This window comes from Sorex fumeus, unplaced genomic scaffold, assembly GCF_029834395.1.
Source record: "Sorex fumeus unplaced genomic scaffold, SorFum_2.1 ptg000038l, whole genome shotgun sequence".
Taxonomy (NCBI): Eukaryota; Metazoa; Chordata; class Mammalia; order Eulipotyphla; family Soricidae; genus Sorex; species Sorex fumeus.
The window spans coordinates 4,897,530-4,919,138 of NW_026606095.1; positions in this window are offsets into that span (position 1 = coordinate 4,897,530).

Sequence of the window (21,609 nt, forward strand, 5' to 3'; positions counted from 1 at the left end):
AGAAATGATGGCCTGGGTTAACTCATCGTCCGTTCGCTTTTCTGCTCTAAGCTGCTGGGTTCTGCATTAAGTCCTTGTGTTTCTGGGGCTGTGGCCGTGCTCCAAACTTAATTCTGACTTTCAGGGAGAAAGATTGGGTGGTTTACTTCTCATTGATCACTTTGTATATAGAGAGATTGGTTTTGAGAAAAAGTCCTCGTTCCCGCATACTCGAGCTGTGTTTGTAGAGGCTTCTGGTCACCGGGGTTCCATCTGGGGGAGGCGGGATGCGGCGCCTACTCCATTTGGAACTTGCCGGTGATCTCGGCTCTTTTTGGAACCTGTTTTTTCTTTTTTTTTTTCCTCCGGGATCCCGCACCCTCCATGTGTTCCTTCTCTTATGTTGAACGCTTCAAAGATGGCGACCATTTACTTTTTAAAGGCAGCTGTTCAGTAGTTCTTGCAGGATTGGTTTAGTTCCTGCAAATGTTGATGGGTTCTGTTTGTCTGAGAATGTTTTTTCCCCTCCCTCAAATCTAAATGACAGCTTTGCAGGGTAATGGACTCTGGGTTGAAAGGCTCTTTTTTTCATTCAGTATTTTGAATTGCCATTTTCCTCTTTTATTGCTGGTATATTGTATGGGAGATCTGTTGTGGTTCTTATGTAATTCAGGATGTTTTTGTTTTCTCCTGATGCTTTTAGTGTTCTTTTCTTCTAACCTTTTTGGTTACTAAGCGTCTTGGTGTTGCTTTGTTTGAATCTATTTTGTTTGGTTCTCTTTGGACCACTTGAATCTGTGCAGAAGTCTTTCTATAGAAACAGGGAATTCTCAGTTATTTCTCCAATCTGTCATTCTTCCCCTTTATCTTGTTTCTCTCCTTGTTCTTCTCCCTAAGCATTCCTAAAATTTGGACATTATGTTATCTATTAAGAATCTTACATTCTCTTCTATTCCCTTACTTCCCTTTACTTTTTCTACTTCATTATTGTTGATTACTTGTATTTCCCCTCAGAGTCTCTGATAAGATTATCAGCATGCAGAATTCTGTTGCTGTGACTTGCTATTGTATTCTTTAACTCAGTCAATTCTTTTTTTATTGACTCATTAATACCTAAATCAGTTCTTCCTAGAGTTGATTGAATTTCCTTTCAAGTATTTTTTTATTTCCATTTCCGTTGCATGGAATATTGATTTGAGATGCTCTTCTGCGAGACCAGAGTTCTTTTTGAGGTGTGAAGTATTTGTGTTTATCAAAATAATTCATTTTTAAGCCAGTGTTAACTGTTTAAGCTCTTTTTTTAAAAAAAATTACCTTTTAATTGAATCACCATGTCACTTTGAGATGCAGTTACAAAGCTTTCATGATTTTCAGTCATACACTTCAACATCCACCCAGTGTATATTTTCCATTGCCAATACCCCTGTATCCTTCCTGCCACCACCCCTCCACCTGCCTCTATAGAGGTTCTCTCTCTCTCTCTCTCTCTCTCTCTCTCTCTCTCCCCTCTTTTGGGCATTGTTGCTTGCAATACAGATACTGGAAGGCCATCATATTTGGTCGTTTACCCAATTTCAGCACACATCTTTAATCTGGAGCAATCTCTTCCAACCATTCTAGTCATAATGGTATTTTCTCTGTTCCAACTATCCTCTCTCCAGAAGATACTAGAGATTATTGTTGATCTTGAGAATTTTCTGGGTCTTCTCTCCCTGTCTACCAGTGGAGGTGAATTCCTTTGTTTTCCCATTGCTTTAAGAGTTTTGTGGGTGCTAAATTGAGTTTTAGATTCCGAATTATCTGAGTACTGATTTGATTCATTACTTAATACAAAAGGGTTTCTGCTTAAGAGCTAGTATTCTACAAGTTCCATGCCTTTGACATCAGTGATCAGGCAAATGAAGGTCTAATTATTTCCGCTTACATAAACTAGTGCTATTATGGAGATATTCTGCTACTAATGTCAAAACTTTCATGATTTCCAGTCATACAATTTTTCAACACCCATCCCTACACTAGTGTACATTTTCCACCACAAAAACCCCCATATCCCTGCCACCAAGCCCTTACACTTAACGAGGTTGGAGGCCAAAGAAAAAATAATAATAATACCTGTATCAGGTTCTCTTACATATCCATTGTAGCATGCAAAGCTTTTTAAGTAAGTGTGTGTGCTATGATATCAGACCACAGTTAGAATTTCTGTTCTATCACTTTCTGGTACTGCACACATGCTATGTCACTTTTCTGTATGTTACCTGCCTCATCTGTAAAATGTCTGGCTGGGGAGGTATCAGGGATTGTAGATATACACTATCATACCATGCTGTGGTGAGAGTTATACAAATTGAACTCTACAAGGGGTTTAACAGCATACACGGAGCCTGGTAAGTATTCTGCAAATGTTAGGTTTGCTCATTTTAAATATATGTATGACCTTCCATATGTTTAGTGCATTGGATTTGCATAGCAGTGGAAAATATGTGAGAGTGTCACTTCTTCCCAGAGGGAAACTTGAAGTATGTCAGCATGAAAAACCAACAATCACCACCAAATTCATCAAACATCAGTGTGAAAAGCTATTAATTGCTGCTGGGGTGGGGATGAGGCATGCATCATCTGGAAACTCTTCTGGAGATGATTTAATTTGCAATAGGCATGGGTAAGATGTATAGGACTCATTCAATGGAAAGACATTGTCAGAATCCACACCCATTGAGAGCCTGTTAGAAATACAAAGTTGTGGACACTAGCTAGGGTCACCAAGCTGACACAACATGTGCTGGGGATGCTGGTTGTCAGGACTAAAGCTGGGACAGAGGACAAGGAAATATTGTGTAACCAGACCCCTAACTCTCTGATTCAGACTCTCCGGAGGGCGTCCCAGGAAGCCATGCTTCACCCAGCTCTCCAGATGTTTCTCATCGAAAGAGAATATGAGAGAGGTCCTGTTCTAATATGTGGTTTTCAATTACTGGTGTGCAGATGGGTGCTGGAGTACAGGTGGAAAAAAGTTGAAAACAACGGTAGTAGAAAAGAGCAAGTGTGGACAAAAGGCTGAGAGAAGAAGAAGAAGAAGAAGAAGAAGAAGAAGAAGAAGAAGAAGAAGAAGAAGAAGAAGAAGAAGAAGAAGAAGAAGAAGAAGAAGAAGAAAAAGAAGAAGAAGAAGAAGGAGGAGGAGGAGGAGGAGGAGGAGGGGGAGGAGGAGGAGGAGGAGGAAGAGGAGGACGAAGAGAACGAAGAGAACGAGGAGGAGGAGGAGGAGGAGGAAGAGGAGGACGAAGAGAACGAGGAGGAGGAGGAGGAGGAGGAGGAGGAGGAGGAGGAGGAGGAGGAGGAGGAGGAGATAACTTATGAAATAAAATGGCCCAGTCAAGGTCGAAGAAAGGAAGAGACATAGAGAGGACAGTGATGGGTAAGATGCTAGTCTTGCAGGCTCTCCTGGGGTTGGGGTGTCCCAAGCAAAGAGGAAGAAAATCTGTGGTAGTTGCGGCCTGTGTGGAGGCCTTTGCCTCTGACCAAGAAGGCAGAGGAATAAAAACTCTCTGAAGTCACTTGGCACCTCAGTATTTTCTTCTTGGCCTTGCCTCTGTTGTGGGTAGGAAGGTCCTGTCTTTGAGGGAAGAGTTGGGAGAGAGAGGGAAAGGAGGATGAAGGAAACTGGAAGATCTTTGGGGCCTCAACCTTTGGACCAGCTCCCTCCCCAGCTGGTTGCTCTGAGGAGACTCTTGACTATGCTCAGTTCAAGATTTTGCTTTCCTTTTTATGAGAGGCTATTCCAACAAGGAAAGAAAGAATTTTCTTTTACTCTCTCCATGATGCTCAAAAATCTCCATTTGTTATTCACTCCCTTGACAGGACAGACATTTTGTGCTGGGAGATCCTTCACTCTGTGGAGGCTGTGCTGTGACAGCAGATCTTTGGCTACATTCCTGTTTCCCCACAATGTCTCCAGATATTGAAAAATATTTTCTTGGAGTCATGGGGGTGGGACCAAGGGCCACAATAAAAATGGTAGGGGGAAGGAATGCAGTTTTATTTACTGTGCACCTAGAGAGTTTTACTATGTTTGAGGTGTGATATTGTCAGCCTGGCATATAACCTTTTATTTTATTTTTTTCATTCTCAAGGCTTTGGGGGGTGCCACACCTGGTGATGCTCAGGAATGACTCCTGGCTCTGCACTCAGGAATTACTCCTGGTGGTGCTGGGGGAACCATATGGGATACCAGGGATTAAACCCAGCAGTCTATATGCAAAGCAAGCACCTTATCTGCTGTACTATTGCTCTGGCTCCATATAATCTTGTATTTTATATCTCAGCTTAGTTTCTATCTTAAGCCTCCCTCTATGAACCAGTATATCTTGGGTAAACATAGTCAAAACATATCTTTCTTGGTCAATTCCTGGTCTCGAAAGAAAATATGTTTTTTTTTCCCCCCTAAGTTCACATTGTAATGTGGCTACTTCGAGTAGAGGTAACTGTAAGTGGAAAATGTCCCCTACAAAACTCCAATTTAATGTCAATATGAAAATCATATGAAAATCTTTTGCCCCCCCCACTAGGCTGTCCTCACCGGGGCTCTTGGAGGGGGGCGGGTTGAGTTTCACTCCCTGCCCCGAGCAGAACCCCGGCAGCCAAAGACCTCCAGAAACAGTCACAGCCATACTGAGACTACCCTCCACATGTCCGGACAAGCCTCATGCATGAAGGAACTGGCAGAGGAACCCAGACATGCGAGTCCCGGGGCTGAGATCTCCAAGCCTGCTCGGAACAGGACTGGGCCTTCTCCACCCAGATCCCCCATCTTCCAGTAGGTAGGCATTACACCCACCATCTGCAGCCAGTGCCTGGTGGTCCCATCAATGGCCAAGACCCAGAGACTATAAAACCCAGCTCCTGGAAGCTGGACATCTTATTATCTCATTTTTACTTTGGAGAACCCGGCAGGCTACCGAAAGTATCCTGCCCGCACGGCAGAGTCTGGCAAACTTCCCGTGTCGTACTCAATATGCCAAATACCAGTAACAATGATAGGTCTCATTCTCCTAGCCCTGAAAGAGCATTGAATGTGGCTCTTTTAAAATCTCAGGGCTAGGAAGAAGGAAACGTTACTGGTGCCTGCTCGAGGCAATCGATGAACAACAGGATGATCGTGATTGTGATGAAAATCATTCTTAATTTTAATATTGAATACCTGAAAACGTTTTGAAAATATTGAATTAAAAAAAGACATTGCTAGGTGTTCAAGAGGAAGTACAGTGATTAAGGCCTTGCATACAGACAACCTCAGGTCAATCCTTGGCACCATATGGCTCCCTGAGCATTTCTGGATGCTGTCCTGGAGGCTCTGAGCACCATCAGGGTCACCCAGGGAATTTCCAGCAGCACTGCATCATCAGGCCCTTGCATTGAACTGCCTGCTCAGTTGTTCAAGAGCTGTCGGAAGTGCATGACTACCTCCCACCACCCCACCAGCACTGCTTGGGAGACTTCAAACCCCATCCCAAAATCACTAAAATAACTCACTTTTGTGGGGGGAAAATATTTAACTTTCCTTGGGTCAGAATATTTTGCTCTCCTAGCTATAACAAACCAGGAGGGAGAAAGGTGGATTCAAGATGAGTTCAATTGATCAGTCCTGGAGTTTATGCTGGAATATTGGGACTGGAGGTTGCTTTTCAGTTGAGATTAGTGGTGAATAAGGCCTGGAGCAGAGTTTCTGGCAAAGTCCATATGCTGGGGAATAGTTCAGAGAAAACCAGTCAGAAAAGATGAGAGATGTTGCTGCGTCATGACAGTATTTGAGGACCGGAGTCCTGCAAGGCCTAAAACCAAGAGACGATTCCAAATTTCTCAGTCCCTAAGTGCCAACAGCCAACGCATACTCTACTTTGTTTTCGAGGCACACTGGCCATTGTGCTACCTCCTAACATGTTACTGGAGGTTGCTCCTGCAGTGCTCAGGCAACCATGAGGTGTCGTAACGTAACAGAATCCAGGTGTCCAGCTGGCTGAATGCATGTTCCAGCACTTACAGCTACCTTAATACGTTAATACAGCTCATGCTTAATACATTTTAGTGAGTGCTCACAAGATTTATGAATATCATGTTGTTTTGGACTGCTTGAATATGCTAGGTCTTCGGTGTGCTTGCCGATGAAATAATGCCTATATTCTGTTTATGATGTCCAACTCTCTTGGCTTTGACTAGTCTGAGTGTGATCTACTGGCCCCGTATCAGTTAGGAAGTGAGCTGAGTTAGCAGATTATTATTACTAGTCACTGTTAACTGTGAAATGTTGCTAGAGAGTTCAGATTACCTTTGGCTAATTAGTCACTTACGTTAAAACTTAATGACTCAGAGGCTAGAGAGATAATATACTGGGTAAGGAGCTTGCCTTGCAGGTGGCAGACCTGGGTTTGGCATTCGATATGGTCCCCTGAGCATTATCAGGAGTGAGTCCTGAATTCAGAGCCAGCAGTAGCCACTGAGCTTTGACAGGTATACACCCTTTCCCCCCATTAAAAAAGGATAAAAACAAGTTTAATGACTTTGAGCAGTCCCGTTTTATTATTTTTCAGAATTGATGGGCTAGAAGGAGGAGAGGCTCAGTGGACTGGGCCTTCTACTCTAGATGGGCACTGGGTGGTGTCCAGTTGGGCTGGGGGCTCTGAGTGTTTCAATTCAAAACTCAGGCAGCTTGAGCGCATTTGGCTAGAAGGATGAGCTTAGGTTTCTTCAGATGATTTACCCAGATCCTTTATAAGGTAGCTCAGCGCTTCAGGAATTCAAAAGAAAGAAAATGGAAGGCCTGGTCTTGGAAATATCATCGTTTATGCTTTATTCCATTTTTCACAACAGCCCCACTGCTCAGACACTGTCAGCTTTAACAGGAGATGGCATAGGCTTCACCTCTCAGAAGGAATTGTGCTCCAGGATTTCTGATCATGCAAATGCATCACAGTGATATGAAAAATTCGGAGGATAGATTTCCATCACTCTAAAGGCATTAAAGACCAATTTTAGCGCATAAGAAATAGTAGGCAGCTAGATATATCTCTTCCTCTCTACATTTAGGTGTATAAATTTTAAAAATACAACAAAAAATACAAAATGTATTTAAGAAAAATTGGGAACATGCTCGGATGTTTGCTCTTTTTGCTATGACCTTTAGAAGCACTGCATATTTCATTCAGATATTTAAAAATCAATATTTATTTTTAAGAGAACTCGGTGACTAAATTCTTATCTGAGCCAGACAACCCACGCAAAGAGCTTATCTACTTCTCTGTCTCTGCTGGGCACAATTTTTGCTTCCAGTTGCTCCCTGAATGTCAAAATGATTCCAAATGATTGTGCAAAGTACGTTCTCTGTCTTCTCTTCCTTGCAGCACAGAGTAATCATGACAGTAGTTTGCTGTGTTGGAAATTTAGTTTGAATCAAATTACTATTATAAAACTAGGTGTGACTCCTAAATCAGGAAGGTAATAAAGGCTTTGTGTAGGTGTATATCTGTATGTTGTCTTAAAATCTTTGTAACAATCCCATGAGGTAGGTGCTATTCATTCACTAATACAACAAATACTAACTGAACATGGCTTGTGTGCTTGTGGCATTGCCAGGATTCAGTAGAAAGTAAAATCAGGACTTTTTCTGAACTTCTTGGTCCTACAAACTGGTCATCTCTGTTTTTAAATTAAGTCTATTATGTCAGTTCCCTGTTGCTTGCAACCAATGGGTCCTGGAAAATACAGAGAGGGCCTATCTACACAAATCAAGTGTCCTCCAGAGAACTTTTTTTTCTTTCACATAATGTAGTATAAAACAGAAAAAGATCATGCCACAAACACATGCTGCCGATTTTTATGAACTCAACTTTATTGTTGAGAATGGGATCCGAGAAGTGGTTAGTGGTACAAGGTTAAGGTGAAGTGATTTACTCTACCTCAGACCCTAGAGAACAATAGTGAATAGGGCAACCCTGACGTTTGCTATCAGGGAACTCAACTTCTTTTGATTGGTAGCAGCAGAAGGTAAGTAAATAATGAGGCAATGCAAGGAGTAAAGTTAGGTAGTGGCAAATACTATAATGAAAATTGGAGAGTTTTTTTTTTTAATCAAATGGATGGTGCAAGGAAGAGTGAGACCAGGTGGGTTAGTAAGGTTACACTGATCTGACAAGTAGAAACCAAGTGTTTCAAGGTGTGGAGGAAGCTTGGTTCAGGAAGCACAGAGCTCTTCATGCAAATATCATGGTGTGCAAAGTAAAAGCGCAATTGTGACCAGAGTGTATTTGAACAAGTTGAAGAATGTTAAGATAGGAAATTAGGGAGAAAGGTAGTACCCTTCCCTGTAAAGTATCATGGTCTCGAACAAGGAAGTTTTCTTTTATTTTCTTACGGGAGTCTGTGGAAGATTTTAAGCTAGCAAATTATGGGGTCTGTTTTAGATTTTAGTAGTTCATTAGATTTCTAGGCTGATTTCTTCGTTGCTTGGTGAATTGAACTTTAAGGAGATTCGAGTGGAAGCAGGGGCTGCTAGAGAGATACTACAGGGATTAAGGCATATGGCCCACATACTATGGCCAACATTAGTTTGATCTCTGGCAGCACATGGTTCCCTGAGTGTCACCATGTACAGCTTTAGAGGACCCCAAGCACTGCTGCATCTGGATGGTAAGGTAAAGTGGTTTACCATACCGCAGACCCTAGAGTACAATAGTGAATAGGGCAACCCTGACGTTTGCTATCAGGGAACTCAACTTCTTTTGATTGGCAGCAGCAGAAGGTAAATAAATAATGAAGCAATGCAAGGAGTAAAGTTAGGTAGTGGCAAATGCTATAATGAAAACTGGAGAGTTTCTTTTTTTTAATCAAATGGATGGTGCAAGGAAGAGTGAGACCAGCACCACAGGATCTGAGAAGCACCTTATCCTTAGGCCTCATATTTAATCACCAGGTTGGAAAGGATCGCTGGGAAGAAGGTCCTAGATCCTCTGGACACTTAGAATTTCTGGTTGCACTCAACAAAAAAAGAATGTGGGTGGGAGCAGTAGCAGGAATACCAGTGACATAGCTCTCTGGCACACTGTAACTTTGTCTGTGGCCCCTGGTCAGTTACAATCACCACAAACAGAGGAAGAGGGGGGAAATGCATGGGTGAAAATTTTCTGTTTTTTTCCCTCTCATTTTTGGTTTGATTTTTGTTTTGGCCACTCCTTGTGGTGCTCAGGATTTAATTCTAGCTGTGTCCTCAGGGATCACTCTTGGCGGACTCAGGGGATGATATGAGATGCTGGGGATCAAGCCTGGGACAGCTGCTATAACACAAAAGCTGTACTGTGAGCTCCAGCCCTACTTTCTTTCCATTTTTAACAGAAAGAAATTTGTTAATATTAGTCTATTTGGTTGAATGTCAGAGAATTATTTTGTTTAAAATATATACTTATCAATGGATTAAAGATCTCAACATCAGGCCAAAATCCATAAGACACATTGGAGACAAGGTCAGCAAAACCCGACCATGATATTGAAGCTAATGGTATCTTCAAAGATGACACGTCACTGACCAACCAAGTGGGAAGAGAGATAAATAAATGGGACTATCTTAAATTAAGAAGCTTCTGCACCTCAAAAGCTACAATAACCAGAATACAAAGACAATCTACAGAATGGGAAAGGATATTTACCCAATGCCCATCTGATAAAGGATATATCCTATACCAAAGATATACAAAGCACTGGTTGAACTCTACAAGAAGAAAACATCTAACCCCATCAAAAAATGGGGTGATGAAATGAACAGAAACTTTCCCAAAGAAGAAATCCGAATGGCTAAAAGTCACATGAGAAAATGCTCTACATCATTAATCATCAGGGAGATGCAGATCAAAACAACAATGAGATATCATCTCACTGGCCCACATCCAGAAGAACAAAAGCAACCGATGTTGGTGCGGATAAGGCGAGAAAGGGACTCTCCTTCACTGCTGGTGGGAATGTCGACTGGTTCAGCCCTTTTGGAAAACAATATGGATGATTCTCAAAAAATTAGAAATTGAGCTCCCATTTGACCCAGCAATACCACTCCTGGGAATATGTCTCGAAGAGGCAAAAAAGTACAGTCGAAATGACATCTGCACTTCTATGTTCATTGCTGAACTATTCACAATAGCCCAAATCTGGAAAAAACTCGAGTGCCCGAGAAAAGATGATTGGTTAAAGAAACTTTGATACATAAACACAATGGAGTACTATGCAGCTGTTAGAAAAGATGAAGTCATGAAATTTACATACAAGTGATACTACATGGAAAGTATCATGCTTGGTGAAATGAGTCAGAAAGAGAGGGACAGACATAGAAAGATTGCGTTCATCTGGGAAAAATAAAGTAACAAAATGGGAGACTAACACCCAAGAATAGCCAGGATAAGTACCAGAAGGTTCACTCCATGGCTTGGAGGCCAGCCACACATGCTGGGGGAGAAGGCAGCTCAGATAGAGAAGGGAGCACCAAATAAAGGGTGTTGGGAGGATCCTCCCAGGATGAGAGATGCATGCTGAAAGTAGACTATAGACCGAACATGATTGCCACTCAATGCCTCTTTTGCAAACCACAGCACCCAAAAGGAGAGAGAGAACAAAAGAGAATGCCCTGCCACAGGGGTGGGGTGGGATGGGGGTTGGGGGGTTGGGAGGGATGCTGGGAGCATTGGAGGTGGGGAATGGGCACTGGTGGAGGGATGGGTACTCAATCATTGTATAACTGAAACCCAAGCACAAAAATTTGCAAGTCTACAACTGTACCTCATGGTGTTTCACTAATAAAAAATTAAAATAAAATAAAATACATATTTATCCACTTTTAAAAAACCCTCCATGTGAGAGTTTGGATTGGTCATAAGGTAGCAAAACTAGCAATGGACATACCTCAGTAACCACTGTCATGTGAGGGGACGATGCAGGGAGTCTCATTCACAAAGATTCCATGTGTGTGACATGGCCAGAGCTGCTCTGAGTTCAAACAGGTGGCTGTGTGTAGTGAAAACAATACCAAGACAAAATGCTGTTTCAAGGAAGAGTCTATAATCACTATATTAGGTGGGGGAGCTGAGAAAAAGACAACCAGTACCGAGATGGGAAAGAGAGTAGGAAAGTACGATTTTGGAGAAAAATGAAGGGATTTGTTAAATCAAGATGTCCAGACTCAATCTATTGTGTCAAGAAAGCACTTGGCATAAGAATTAAGATTAAGCTTCAAAATTCAATGATAAATTATATAAATGATATCATATATATAAATGATATATCAAATTCAATTGATAAATGATATAGCTGCTATGGAAGAATACATATTTGAACAGAACTAAGAAGAATTTGATAACACTGAAGGGAGATATAACTTACCAGATGTTGAAATATTATGTAGAACCCCTATAATCCAATCTAGGTGATATCAATATAGGTATAAATATTCCAGTAGTACAGAACAGATTCATAGAAATGAGAGTGAGTCTATATAAGGATTTAATATGAGGGTTTAATAGATGATAAAGATTAAAGTTGTATTCCTCAGGAAAAGGATACAGTATTCAATCAATGATGTTGGTACAACTGGCTAGCCATCTGGAAGAAAATAAAATTGGTCTCCTATGTTACACATTTTACAAAAATAAACACCAGATGGATTAAATGCTAAAAACAAAATAACAAAAGCTGCAGGAAATTCTGAGATACTGTATGTGTAGTCTTGAAATGGGGAGATGTTCCTATGAAGACAGAAACTTTGATATTAAAGCAAGAAAACAGAGATATTTGGGCCAAAAAGTAAAATATTTTCTAACTCAAATGATTCCATTAAAATGATAAAATACAGGTAATATATTTGAAAATGTTTCAATTGATCACAGAATTTAAGTATAACCTTTAAAAAAATTTTATTGAATCACTGTGAGATAATTACAAGCTTTCATGTTTGGATTACAATCACACAAATGATCTGCTCATCTTAAGTATAACTTTGAAGATTTTAGATTGTCAAGAAAAACACACCAAGGAGCTGAGCGATAGCACAGTGGGTAGGGCATTTGCCTTGCAAGCAGCCTACCTGGGTTCAATTCCCAGCATCCCATATGGTCCCCAAGCACCACCAGGAGTAATTTCTGAGTGCATGAGCCAGGTCTAACCCCTGTGCAATGTGTAAACCAAAAAGAAAACAAACAAAAAAAGCAAATACCAAATAACCTAGTTTTGAACAATGAGCAACTTACTTTAAAGATTGTTTACAGGGGCTGGAGAGGTAGTACACTTGGTGAGGCTCTTGCTTTGTACGTAGGTGACCGAAGTTCTATCTTAGGCTCCACATTTGGTCACCAGAGCACTTCCAGGAGTGATGCCTGAGCAAAAAGTCCATAGTAAAAAGGAAACTCTGAGCACAGCTGGGTGTGGCCTCAAAACTAACAAATCAGAAAAAAAAAACAAATAAGGCAATTTATAGAGAAGCAAGAGCATATGCTAACAAACTAGAAGAAATATATGAGAAGTTAGGGAGATGCAAAGTTCAGCAATAATATATTATTTTAATTCCTTCACATGATCAAAGATGAATGTGATAAAATTTATTGCTGGTGTTTATATTTTGATGGAGCTATGATTTCTTTTTGTTTTTTAAAGGAATGTGGCCCGGCATATTACATTGAAAAAATGTGTGTATATCCTTCAACTGAATCATCTTTCCCCTGGGAATCTGTCACACAGAAATAAAAGCATTAACACATGAAGATTTATATACAGCAATGCTAGGACAACTCTGTGCATAGTGATAAAAATCTGAAATAAAAAAATTTTCTTTAAGGTGAAAAGGTTGAATTGAAACATAATTCTTCATATCACAGAGTATTATGTATGAATGTATAAAAAAGTAGGTCCAGAGGTAGCCTGTTTACTTATATTACCTCATGGCACGGTTGAATGAAAAAGCCAAAATAGAGAGTTCATGTCATAGGGTCCCATTTTCAAACCAATGATGACAAATTCCCTGAGTAGGTTCCTGAGGGATTATAAGCTTACATGTGATGAAAAGAGCATGCAAATAAAGAAAAGGTAGCAGGCTGTTAACATTAGTTAATTTCGGGTGTCGGGTGGAGAGGAAAGTGAAATTTTGTTTGATTGATTTTTATTGAATAACTGTGAGATACACAGTTACAGAGCTGTTTATGGTTGAGTTTCAGTCATACAATATTTTAACATACCAGTATACATTTCCCACCTCCAATGTCCCCAGTTTTTTTTTCCTCCTGTCACCCTCCCCACCTGCCTGTCATCCATCCCCACCCCAGCCAGCTTCTATGCAGGCATTTTTCTTCTCTCTCTCTCTCTCTCTCTCTCTCTCTCTCTCTCTCTCTCTCTCTCTCTCTCTCTCTCTCCTTTTGAACATTTTGGTTTGCAATAAAGGTCCCAAAAGGTTATCATGTCTGTTCCTTTATCTACTTTTAGCACAGAGTTCTTATCCAGAGTGATCATTTCCAACTAACATTATCAGAGTGGTCCCAACTGCTTTTTTTCCTCCAGCACTTGAAGCAGCCTTCTAATATTGGTTAATTTAGGAGGAGAGTGATATACAGGAGGGGAGAACTTAAGCAAAAAAGGAAAAAAAGCAAAATCAGAATTTCCAAGTCCCTCATTTTTTAAAAAAAAATAATTTTATTGAATCACAGTGAGAAAGTTACAAGCTTTCATGTTTGGTTTTCAATAACACACTGATCAAATACCCATCCCTCCACCAGTGCACATTCCTCACCACCAATCTTCCCAGTATATCCCCCCTTTCCCATCTTCCTCCTGCCTGATTCCAGAAGTCACGCCCATGGCCCGCCCCCCAGTGCCATCTTTACAGCACACAGCCGCAGAGAGAGAAGAAGGACCACATGGAGGGCTGGCTCCACAGCTCCCGGAGAAGACACCAGGTTCCAAAAAGAGCCGAGATCACCGGGAAGTCCCAGATGGGGTAGGTGCCGCATCCCGCCTCCCCCAGATGGAACCCCGGTGACCAGAAGCCTCTACAAGCATAGCTCGAGTATGCGGGAACTAGGACTTTTCCTCCAAACTGCGCGGCCGCTTACACGGTCTCACGACATCTCTGTATATACAAAGTAATCAATGGGAAGTAAATCACCCAACGTTTCTCCCTGAAAATCAGAGTTAAGTTTAGAGCATGGCCACAGCCCCAGAAGCACAAGGACTTAATGCAGAACCCAGCAGCTTGGAGCAGAAAGGTGAACGGACTTTGCATTAATCCTGGCCATCATGTCTGCCCAGAGGGGAAAGGGTGTTGCCCCATTCTCCCTCTCCTCTCTGGAAAGAAAGATGGCAGCAGCATGGGAGCCTTGTGGAGAGCAGGTATGAGCCGGGGGTGTGGGGGCGACTAAAACCTCATGGGAGGTGGGCGTTCCGGTCCGTCCTTCACACCCTACCGAGGCCACCGGTTGCCTCCCACGAGCGGCTCTCCAGCACGGCCACAGCCCCAGAAGCACAAGGACTTAAGGCAGAACCCAGAAGCTTGGAGCAGAAAAGTGAATGGACTATGCGTTAATCCAGGCCATCATGTTTGCTCTGAGGGGAAAGGGTGTTGCCCCATTCTCCCTCTCCTCTCTGGAAAGAAAGATGGCGGCCACATGGGTGCCTTGTGGAGAGCAGGTGTGAGCCGGGGGAGTGGGGGTGACTAAAACCTCATGGGAAGGGGGGCGTTCCGGTCCGTCCTTCACGCCCTACCGAGGTCACCAGTTGCCCCCCACGAGCGGCTCTCCAGCACGGCCACGACTCCAGAACACAGAAACCAATCTCTTAATTATCTGACTCTCAATAGAAATACTTCCAGGGTTAATTAGTAAAGTAGCGGAAATCCAAAACCAACATTTAATTCTTGAACCCAGCTGTAGAAAGCGAATCAATTCACAATGCTTTTTCAGCATGTCTGATTTGGGGGGAGGGGGTAAACTCTAAATAATAGTGGTGCATCTTTAATTGAAACAATGAATCTAATCGAAGCAGATAGAGTGTCAACTAGAATTCATCTGCCTCGCAGACATTGGGAGGGGTGGGGGGAGGGGTTTTATTGGGGTTCTTCGTGGTAAAAAATAAGTATTGGTAAAGGGAAAGGTGTTTGATATTTGCATGACTGAGACCTAAACCTGAAAGCTTTGTAACTTTTCCCACAGTGATTCAATAAATAAATAAATTATTTTTAAAAAATAATTTTATTGAATCACCGTGAGAAAGTTACAAGCTTTCATGTTTGGTTTACAATAACACAATGATCAAACACCCATCCCTCCACCAGTGCACATTCCCCACCACCAATCTCCCCAGTATATCCCCCCTTTCCCATCTTCCCCCTGCCTCCATGGCAGACAATATTCCCCATACTCTCTCTCTACTTTTGGGCATTTAGGGTTTGCAATACAGCCACTGAAAGGTCATCATGTTTGTTCCATTATCTACTTTCGGCACACATCTCCCATCCTGACTGATTCCTCCAGCCATCATTTTCTTAGTGATCCCTTCACTATTCTATCTGCCTTCTCCCCTAGGCTCATGAGACAGGCTTCCAGCTATGGGGCAATCCTCCTGGCCCTTGTATCTACTGACCTTGGGTATCACCCTCATGTTATGTTATTCTGCCTTTCTGGAAAACAGTATGGATAGTCCTTAAAAAACTAGAAATTCAGCTTATATATGACCCCGCAATACCACTTCTGGGAATATATCCCGAGGATGCAAAAAAAATTATTTTTTAAAATAAATTTACAATAGAAATGACATCTGTATCTATATGTTCGTTGCAGCACTGTTCACAATAGCCAAAATCTAGAAATAACCCAAGTGCCCTAGAACAGATGACTGGTTAAAAAAAACTTTGGTACATCTACACAATGAAATACTATGCAGCCGTTAGGAGAGATGAAGTCATGAAATTTTCTTATAAGTGGATAGACATGGAGAGTATCATGCTAAGTGAAATGAGTCAGACAGAAAGGAACAGACAGAGAAGCACAGCATCCGAGTCCCTCATCTTAAAGTTTTGCACTTCTCAAATTCTCTCTCTCTTTCTCTCTCTCTCTCTCTCTCTCTCTTATTTTTGGTTTTTCGGGTCACATCTGGCAGTGCTCAGGGCTTACAACTTTTGGCTCTGTAACCAGGAATCACTCATGACAGGGCTCAGAGGACCACATAGGGTGCCAGGGAATTGCATCCATCAGGTGTAAGCCGTGCCCCTTACTATCTTATTTCTTTTTGTGCATCACATCCCCCCACATCACACTCCCCCTTTCTAAAATTCTTGAGCTACCCTAACAACCTGGAAAAGTAAGTTCCTGAAACAATCAATGCTGATTTCTGCTCACTCAGTACAGGAGCTTAAAATCAGGTCTAACCATCAATCATTTTTGCCCTTTCAGTAAAAACTATTTAATAAACAGATTTTGGTCTTCAGGTAGAGAATATTTTGGAGTAACATGTTGACAGGTTGACTGCCTTTAGGAAAACAACCGCTGATCACAGCCGCAAATCCCATGTGGGGATTTGATATATGATATATCGTGTGTGTGTGTGTGTGTGTGTGTGTGTGTGTGTGTGTGTGTGTGTGTGTACTCCCTGGGTGGGACCTGGCTATAAGCTTGTGAGCCAGAGGGATGTGCTCTTCCTCCAGGACTAGACTTGGCAAAGAATTGAGGTGGGGGCGGGGGGAGGAGGGGTCCAAATATACTAACAGTCATGGTATAAAAAAGCCGTAGTGATTTTGACATTACTTGTTAAAATTCATAAGTGCTGACTTTTATCAAAGAGAAATGCATCTTTCCCATCCTTCTAAACATATTTCCTCAGGATACAGCAGTAGAAAGTGCAATTTTATTCACTCCAAGGGGACAAAAGGGTCCCTGCAAAAGTCTCTCTAATAAGACAAACCCTGGTTATTCACTGTCTCCTACAGTAAGAAGCTGCTCTTCAAAATTTTAATTTTTATTTCAAGTTAAGTTTTCTTGATTGGAACCTGACATAGTCAGCCATTTTTTTTTATTAATTTCATAATACAGAAAGGAATGAGAAAAAAACGCTTTTCCTGTGAGCAAGTAATGGTTATGGAAAGAAGTAGAATAGAGATGTTGATGAGAGGAACAGAGAAGGCAGCTGGGAAACCTGAGAAAGAGCAGGGGGTAGGGGTGGGGGTCGAAGGGGGTGGGAAGGGGGTGGAGGAGGTAGGAAGTGACTGTGTTTGGGGAAAGCACCTAAGGATGCTTGGGTTGAGAGATGGCATCATCAGCACAGGCAACAGTGTGTGCCAAGGCTCAGAATTGGTCAGAGAATGAGCAGACACGTGTCACTTAGCCACGGATGGCGACACTTTGCAGAAACACATCTTCAGGCCATTTCCTTGTTATGTGAACAGTCAGCAAAGGATTTTGTATAGGCAGGGGCTGTAATGAACAAAAGACATTTGAGATTAAATCAAGCACTAGGGAAAATGACATTATCTACAGACACAGGAGATGCGTGAGGCTGCGACCAGCATTCATGCTCTGAGATAATGACAACTTGAAGGCAAGAGGCAGTAGGAACTTGGGGACCACCATCCTCCCTAGGACCTGGGTCTGAGAGCTGCCCGGGGTTGAAGCAGAGAAGTGCAGTCTTCTTGGGTTTTCCTGAATCACAGTCAGTCTCTGGCAGGGGAAGGGGTCTTCTCCAGGGAGCACACATCTGGGGGGACAATGTGGGCAACCCACATGGAGTGGTGAGGGAGGAATGTACTGACCCAACCAGCCTGATTAGTGGAATCAACTGGTCACTGCAACCAGTCATAACACAATGAGAAAAGCACTTTTCCCATGACCAGTAATGCAGTAAAGCATTATGAATTAGAAACGGTTTCTTTTTCTTTTTTTTCTTTTTTTAGGAGGTGGGGTTTACTCCTGGCAATGTTCACGGGATACTCCTGTCTCTGCACTCAGGAATTACTCCTGGTGATGTTCGCAGGATCATATGGGATACCAGGGATCGAACCTGGGTTGTCCGCATGCAAAGCAAATACCTTACGCACTGTACTGTTTCTTTGGCCCCCTAGCTAGTCTGTTTAAACTGAAAAATTCTCCCCCTCCCCCCCACACACATTTAATTTTAACACTGTGGTTTAGGTTTATAAAGTTATGGGCATTCATCATTTCATCACCAGTCCCACCATCACTGTCACCTTCCCTTCACTTTTGTCCCCATTGATATCACGATCATCCTGTTGTTCGTTGATTGCCTCAGGCAGGCACCAGTAATGTCTCTTTCGTCCTAGACCTGAGATTTTAAAAAGTGCCATATTCAAGGCTCTTTCAGAGTTAGGAAAATGAGACCCATCATTGTTACTGGTATTTGGCATATTGGGTACATCACGGGGAGTTTGCCAGACTCTGCCGTGTGGGCAGGTTACATTCAGTAGCCTGCCAGGTTGCCCAAAGCAAGAATGAGATAATAAGATGTTGCGTGGCCACGAATGCGGCCGCGTGCTCCTGGGAACTGGGTTTTATAGTCTCTGGGTTTTGGCCGTTGATGGGATTACCTGGCACCGGGGGCAGTTGGTGGGTGTGACCCCCGCCTACTGGAAGGTGGAGGAACTGGGTGGAGGATGCTCAGCCCCGATCCAAGCAGGCTTGGAGATCTCAGCCCTGGGACCCGCAAGCCTGTTTTCCTCTGCCGGTTCCTTCATGCGTGTGGAGAGTGGTCTCAGCATGGTTGTGGCTGGTACTGGAGGTCTTCGGTTGCCGGGGCTCTGCTCAGGGTGGGGAGGGAAACTCAACCCACCCCCCCCTCCAAGGGGCCCCAGGGAGGACAGTCAGGCGCAAGGGCAGGAGACTCTGCCCCATTTTCTCAAACACCCCTCAAACCTGCCCTGGTAGCAGGCCTGCAATGATTTATTTGATATTGCTTTTTGCCAATAAATTGCTAACAAAATGATCGAAAAATACTTCAGGATTAGAAAGTTTGGGAAAACTGTTGTATTTCACCATGGAACATTAAGTCCTTATCTGAGAGTTTACTAAGCTGTTGTTGCAAGCTAAACCTTCTGTGTTAAGGTTCTGGTTAAACTGAAACATTCTCTTTTTTTATTCTTTTCTCTTTTTTTATCTTTTTGCTTTTGGGGTCACACCTGGTGATGCACAGGGGTTACTCCAGGCTCATGCACTCAGGAATTACTCCTGGTCGTGCTTGGAGGGCCATGTGGGATGCTGGGAATCGAACTCAGGTCGGCAGCGTGCAACATTTTTAAGCAGCTCGTGACTGATGGTGCCTTGTCTGGAGTGCTGGTATAATAGGAGCTGAGGTTAAGCAGAGGGAGGGAAACCAGGCAAGCACATCTGGACTCCTGAGAGGTGTCCCCACGGGGAATCTCTGCTCTTCCCAGTGGCTCTCTACAAGAAAGCAGGGAACAGGGCCATTCACATTTCAGCCTCTCAGACTCTTAGTCTTTATTTTTTTTTTATTCCTGAAATCCATTAAAGCCTGGAATGTGTTATCTGAATCCTGCCACAGACTTAGTGGATGATGGTTATACCTTTGAGGCCAAGGCTGGGAGGGCATCTGAAACTGAAGACCAGGCTTGGCTTTGATGTTCAAGAGGAATGAGATGAAATTGTAGCACTTAGCAAATAATCTAGGAGAACAAATTACGCTTGTTTTTGCTCAGAGTTCTTTTCAAAATTCCCCCTTCCTGGAAAAGATGTTGCAGATGAAAAAAGTAACTTAAAATTATCCTTTTAAACCAGAGCCATGGATTAAACAAAGAAAGGGAACGAAGAGTTGCCTCATGAGCGCCCTGTTTTATCTTTCTCACCTGCTACCACAATTTTCAATAACAATATTCAATAACAATTTCACATTTGCATTTCTAAAAATGCTACAAGTGTAAAAATCATCAAAGGAAAAAGAATAAAATGTTAAAAATCCTGGAGGGACAGGAATGGGGGAGGGGGGAGGGCTTTGGTGGTTTATCCCTTTCTTTAATTTGTAAAAGAAAGTAGGTTATGATAATGCAAGTTTCCCCAAAAGATTTTAGATGAGAAAACTAAAATCAGCCCGTATCTATGACTCAGTGTGACTTACCTTCTTTTTTGCATGTCCCTTTAGAGTCTTACAAATATGTCTGTGGGCCCTGGTGGCCTCCAGCACTGTGGGTGGGTGGGGGAAATAGTTCCCAGTATTAAACCCTCTGGCTATACAGGCTGAGAACATTTCGGAGTCCTTTCCCCAAAGGCTTGAGCATTTTCATGCTGAAACGTGTATCCTGGGGATGGGGAGATAATTCAAATGGGTTGTCTTTCATGGGTGGGGTGCCAAGTTTGATACTGGGACCGCATGAATACCCCCTGCCAAATGCCACCAAAGGTGTCCCCACTCCTAAATACTGTGAGGTCCAAGCACTGCACGGACAGATTCACCATCCCCAGTAGTGACCCCTGGGCCCCAGCCCAGCGCTTGGGAGACTCCCTAAACCTTTACATCCTATATGTCTCTTTCTCTTTTGCCTTTTGCACTTCATATATTTTGAGGTACCCCTATCTTTGAAACTAACACTTGCTGCCCACATCTCCACATCGTTGATTACTCTGTCTCATTGGATTGATGTCATATTTTATTCAACTTGTCCCCCATTGTTGTGGCACGTGTAGATTATTCTCAGTTCTTAGAAATGAGCGGCAGGCCAGAGAGGCAGCTCTGTGGTAATGCTCAGCGTGTTACCACTTGCAGCCATGAGACGTGGGCCTGACTCCCAGCACCACAAAGGAACAGAAATAAAAGCATTGCCTACAAGGCTTCTCTCATCAGTAATCTTTTTTTATTTTTTGGAGTGGGGGACACCTTGCAGTGCTCAGAGCTTACTCTTTGTTCTGCGCTCAGGGATCACTCCTGGTAGAGTTCAGGGAACTGGATAGGGTGCTGGGTACCGAACATGGTGGGTCATAGGCGAGAACCAATAGAGCTATATCCACCATACTGTTCCTTCAGGGCCGCTCTCATCATTGGTAAAGAAATTGTGTGTGTGGTGCCGGGGATAACTTTCTTCTGAATGAGCAACATTTCTCTGCCACTCTCCTGGGTATCCTCAGTTGGACACCTGGCAAAGTCACACAATTTTGCTCCAGCAATGTGTCTCTTGAAATCCTAGTAACTTTGACCCCAACAGGTCAGTTATGCCAGTCAACTTGGTGTTCTGATTTATTCCCAGTTTAATCTTTAAAAAATACTGCTAATTATGGTTGCAAAGAAAAATTTTTTTAAATTTTTATTAGTGAAACACCATGAGGTACAGTTGTAGACTTACAAATTTTTGTGCTTGGGTTTCAATTATACAATGATCAAATGCCCATCCCTCCACCAGTGCTCATTTTCCACCACCAGGGTTCCAGTATCCCTCCCACCCTCCATCCCCCCATCCTACCCCACCCCTGTGGCAGGGCACTCCCTTTTGTTCTCTCTCTCCTTTTGGGTGTTGCAAAAGAGGCACTGAGTGGCAATCATGTTTGGTCTATAGCCTACTTTCAGCATGCTAAAGAAAATTTTTTAAAGAAGACAAGAGGTCTTATTCTCAAA